Below are 6000 nucleotides of genomic sequence, written 5' to 3' on the forward strand. Positions count from 1 at the left end.
CCAGATGGTCAAAGACATCTGCAGCCTCCTTCATGCCGAGCTGCTCCCGGCTGGGCCTAGCGGCATCACATTACCCATCGCTGCTAAAGTGACCACTGCCCTCAACTCCTTCGCCTCCGGATCATTCCAGGGTGCCACCGGTGACATTGCCAGGGTCTCTCAGTCATCTGCACACAAGTGCATAAGGTAGGTCACTGATGGCTTGTTTCGCAGAGCTTCGCAGTTTGTCAAGATACCCATGGATGACCTCAGCCAGACGGAAATGGCAGTGGGATTCCATTCTGTGGCTGGCTTCCTACTGGTGCAGGGTGCAATCGATTGCCAGGACTGTTCTTCAACAGAAAAGGGGATCACTCCATCAACGCTCAGCTCATTTGTGACCACCACCCTGTGCAGGGGCAGTCTCGGCCACCTGGAGAGGAGGCAGCATTGCGGGTACTGGTTGCGAGGGGAGGAGTGGGTGAGACTTGGGAGCGCTTTTGAGTGGCATCCCCACTTCCATGTCCCTTTCGTCATCATCCCTCCCCTGGGCCAGGGCGATATCACTCCTACCACTTTGCTGGACAACAGTTTGGAGGACATGTGTGATGCCTTGTAAGGCCAGTGCTAGTGTATCTGTCAGCCTGTTTAAGGCGGCAGAATGTTGTTCACCCTGAGTCCGAACAACCATTGTCAGAGCCTGAATGGACTCATGTGAGCCGTGCTTGAAGCTCAATGGGGGCTGCCATTCTCTCCATTGCAGACATTCCCTCCCGTACCTGTGCCGCCATTCCACTAATGCAAGAGTTGGACTCCTCCATCCTCTGCACTATTGTGGAGAGTGTGCGTGGCACCTGTTCCAGTACCTCGCAAATGTGCTGTTGTCCCTCGATCATTCTCCTTTTAAAGGATGGCCCCCGGGGTTCAGCATCTGCGTCCAGAACTTGGAGAGGAGTGCTCCCACTGACACGGACTCTCCACAGCTGCCCCTGCCACTAGTGTCTGCTCGTGCTCACTTGTGTGTGGTGACTCACCAGGTGCCAACCCAACTAACTGACTACTAGGACCCACCGAGGTGTGAGTATCTGCACTGGTGGATGGCTCACTATGATGTGACGGTGCACCATCAGATGCCGGGAGCTCCTCTGAGGAATCGCCCTGTGCTGCTGCTGTGGTTGTTGAAGGGCCTGTAAGAGAACAGTAGGCAATATTAAGCATCATCACAGATGTGTCACGTTGCGTTGAACATACTGAGGTGTTCAACATGCCAGTCATTGTTAACATCAATTCATATTGTGTGTGATGAATGTTAAAGTTGTGTCACCAGATATTTGTGGGGTGCCAGTCTCGCCATCCCCGACAGACAGGCACTCGAGGGTGTGGCTGAGCTCCAGCGCCTCCTGCTCCGCGTCTGTGAGGACCCCTATTTGTTGTGGCCCCCCCCTCCCCCCCTCCAGTCCTCGCCCTCTCGCATGCATTTTGTGCTCTCTTCTCCTAGAAGGGGAGAAAGTACAGAGGTGTGAGTGAGTGATGGTGAAGTGGTCAGCCAATGAATGCGTTGCTTTGGGTGAGGCTGACGGTGAAAGAGATGCATCAGAGGGTGAGTATGAGACAGAGACATCACATTGGATGAGGATTGGGGTGAGTGGTAGTGGTGGGGTGACTAATGGGGAGGTGAGGAAGTGCTAAGGGAGTGCAGATAAGTTGAGGATGAGCCTTAAGTGGGGTGTGAGGAGTGATGTGATAGAGTAGTCTTGGCAGTGCAGAATGAGTTGGTGGGCGGGGGCGGTGATGTGGAACATGGAATGCAGAAGAATCAATAAGTTACTCACTTTTGCTGACCTAGTAAGGAGATGTTGCTGCTGCTGGTGACCTCCTCTGCCACCTCGAGCCAGGCCTTCTTGGTGGCAGAGTCAGGGTACATCTTTTCGTCTGCCGGGTAAAACACTTCTCTCCTCCTCCTCACCCTGGCCAGTAGCTGCTGCAGTGAGGCATCATTAAACCTTGGAGCAGCCTTTCCCCTGTGCTGCTCCATTGTGCCTTTTTGGTGTTTGCTGCAGCCTTTGGAGCAACGGCCCTTTAAATAGAGCCTGCTCCAGCTGACAGCCTGTTGTGCGGGTGCGCAGTCCGCCCGCTGCGCAGCTTTCGGATTGCAAACTCAGAAGCCACGTTAAGGGCCACCAGTTAACTCACGATCGTGTGGGAAACAGTAAGACTTTATTAGTCGGGTTACCCTCGCGCCCATTGAGCCCACCCCCCTGCCCCGGCTGCCATCCTGCCGCCCTTTGAAAATCGAGCCCATTGTTTCAGGAATCTTTGGCCATTTTTCCATGGAAAGGATCTGCACATGAGTCATTTTAAAATGTGTTTTGAGTTGAGGCTTCCTTTAAAGAGGTTAGTTTCTCAGGACAGACCCATCTTTAGCTGTGACGCCAAAGTCAGACGTGATTAATACACTAATTGTGAGTTGTTTTTCCCAGATAATAAGCAATTTGGTGGCTTGTTTCTAAAAGAAATAAACACTTCACACACATTGCATTGAGAAGGTTTTTTATTATTTCCTGACTATGAACTGTCAGGAATAAAGCTGCACACAGACACCAAGGAAGTCCGTCTGTTTTTCTTTAAAGCAGGGCTGAACATACAATCAGAGAATGAAGAGCCTGTGGGAAGATTGAAAAGACGACACTACAGGGAGAGAGGTTCTGCCCTGATCTGTAGGACAGCGTGCAGAGAGATTATCCTGTTCAAGTTTAGTTACAACTCACTGGAGTGGGGGTAGCATGGAGTGGGGGTAGCACGGAATGTTTAATTTGTCTCATTAAGTGACTATGAGTCATACCAACTGAACTAAGCGACTCTGACCAGACCAATAGCTCTGTATGTCTCACCTTACTGTGAAATAAAGCAGCTCATGATAAGAGCCAAATTTCGCCTCATCTAGTGTTAACTCAGTCTGCCTTCAGACAGATCGAAGGAGTACACATGTGTAAGACACGGAGAGCCGATCCAGATCACAAGGAGTTTCATTGTTACTCCCCCAGGTCCCACCACCGTACAAGATGGTATAGGGCATAGTGAATCAACTCCCATAAAAGTAAGGTGCTCAGACCACTTACAGGACTGATGCCACTGAACTCGAGAAGGTATCTCCGGCAGACCCAAACTCATAACACTAGAGTTGACATAACATGAATGATGGGTCTACCACTTTTTTCATTGGATTTGACTAGGAGCAGTACATGGCTGCTGATTTCAGAAAGATTGGATTACTGTGGTGGTACGTTACCAATGAAGTGCCAAAAATGTCACCAATCCATCACAATTTCAGCTCTACAGTGGTAGTCTAACAGTAGCATTGGGTCTATGTTGTGCTTTGCCATTTGGATTTGAACTCAGTACCACCTATGTTTGAATCGGGGCCACTCATCTATTCATGTAAATCCTGAGACTGGTGAACCATCATATATGCCTTTGGGGTGTATCTCTGACCATGTATTCTTTTAGTATATAACCTATGTATTTTTAATATATAGCCTATCACCTGGAATTTCCATGACAGTTCTCCCAATGTAGTGCCATAAGTTCAACAGATTGGCAGAATGCCCAGAGAAACGGTATAAATGGTTAAAAAAATGGCCATTTACACCATTTCCTCAGGGTTTCTGTCAATCTTTGAAGTTACGGCAGGAGATAGGGAGAATCCTGCAGAATATGTCCTTAGCCATGCTAGATTTCTGTAATAACCAGGCTTACGTAGGTGAGTGGACAATAAAGTGTTGACAATGTTTGAGATTGAAACCAATAGATGATTGATGTCAAAGAGCAGAGATTATAGGCGTATTTACGTATCTGACTTTATGTGAAAAATGTTATTTTCAGACACTGCAGAAGGATGTAATATTTCATTTGTTATCAAGTAAATTGAACACAGTGATTATATTTATATGACAGGCAGACAGGGAATGAGGCAAGTAAGACCCGGTTACACTAGGCCTTTCAAACCATAATCAATATAAATTAAAAGGTCTGTGATAAAAGTAATAATTAAACATAATTCGGAGCCAATTTTTCTAAAGTCCATGCGGAATTTGACTAATGACTGTATTTTGCTGAAGTCAGCATGATAAAAGCATTGGGCCCCAGTTAATTAAAATATTCAGTTGCTAAAAAAGATGACATCATTTCCCTGCTTTATAATATGTGATCTCACCATTTCATTCGGTAGTTTCCAGATGCCTAATTTAACAGCACAGAGGACGTTTTTTTTAGTAACTTCTTGTCTTAAAGGGATGTCATCACAATGGTAACATATCTTACGATGTTTATGCATGGAGGAAACTAGAGGCTTTGCAATTAGCAATGTGATAACATCATCATGTCACGATCCCATCCACTGCTATAGATTTTGTCTTTTTGAATTCCATCAAAGATGAAACAACGTTGAAGAAGTTGGCACTGCAGCAGATAATCTCAATCATCAATGGACTGATGGCCTAGGAATCATGTAGTTCCCCTGCGGTGCCTACACATTTCAGTTAGAGATGATGGGCGCTAAATTGGGCCGTGTAGCGTCCATTGTTTCGGTGCTACACGGCCTCTCCGACATCCAAGATGGCGTCTTGGATGCGCATGCACGTTTCCAGCGTGACTTGCGCCGGACGCCATCTTGCTATAGGAGTTAGCGCAGGCGCAGATAATGCACGTTGCAGTCATGTAAAGTTGGGAGAAAATGGCTTCAATCAGTGTGCAGCGCTGATTTAAAGTGATAGACCCCATTTTGGGACTTAACACTCAACTCAACGTCTTAACCCCGACCATCTGAGAGTGTCTTCAAGTGCTTGGAGGACCCCCTCACTGGTACTATTTAAAGGGACCACGCAGGATTTACAGGTTAGTGGCTGGATTATTGCTTCTGGCTGCCGAGACATTTGTAACTGTTTTCGGAGGTCTCCTAAACTTGAATACTAGGACGCGAGGACACAGCCTAACATTTAGAGCCAGAACGTGCAGGAGTAAAGTTAGGAAATGCTTCTACACACGTTTGAGAGACGTTTGGAACACTCTTCTGCAGATAGCAGTTGATGCTAGCTCACTTGTGAAAGTTAAATCTGTGATTGATAGATTTCTGTGAACCAAGGGTATGAAGGGATATGGGGCTAAGGCGGGTATATGGAATTAGGTCACAGGTCCACCATGATCTCGTTGAATGATGGAACAGGCTCGAGGGGCTAAATGCCACTGCCACTTGCTGCCTCTTGATATGCATCACTTTCTCCTGCAAGAAAGCGGGACTTGTGTCTGGGTGATGTGCCTGTCATGGTTGAATAGCTGCCAGTGTGTGTGGCCTATGAGTTGTAGGTGGGCGGCTTGAAACAGTGGTAATGTGTAAGGATGAGAGGAAGCATCTGGTTGGAAGAGTTGAGTACTGATGGAAAGAGTTTGTTGGTGTGTGGGGGATGGGGGATGTGGTGCATGGAGCAGTTGGTAGGAGACACCATTCGACAGTTGACCTCACTCACCTTGACCACTCATGTCAAAGCATTGAACTTCTTCCTGCATTGCATCCATGTTCATGATGATGTGTGCCTGGCATTGACTTCTTCCCTTACTGCCTCCCACTGCCTTTTGGGTATATGTCGGGCGGGCCTCTTGCCCCCCCCCCCACCTCCCCCACTGCGGATATAGGATGTCCCTCTTTCTGTCCAGCTCTTGCACCAAGGCCCCTGGTGCATCAGCAGAGAACCTTGGTGCACGCATTCTTGCAGGCCTGGTACAAACTCAGATCAGCAGATTGGTGTGGTCTGGCATGCAGATTGAAGGATGTGGGATTTAGTGGTGCACAACCTATATTCAATGCTTTACCATAACTCATCAGTGTGTAAATGGGACCTGATCTGTGCTTTACGTGTGTGATGTCTGATCTCCATTCAGACTCCGTGCAGACAGCAGACTGTTATTTTCAGCAAATAACAGGTACCAGCCACCTTTAAGCGATTTCTAACAGACAGCCTGCCTTTA

Source organism: Heptranchias perlo, chromosome 29, assembly GCF_035084215.1.
Source record: "Heptranchias perlo isolate sHepPer1 chromosome 29, sHepPer1.hap1, whole genome shotgun sequence".
NCBI classification, from domain to species: domain Eukaryota; kingdom Metazoa; phylum Chordata; class Chondrichthyes; order Hexanchiformes; family Hexanchidae; genus Heptranchias; species Heptranchias perlo.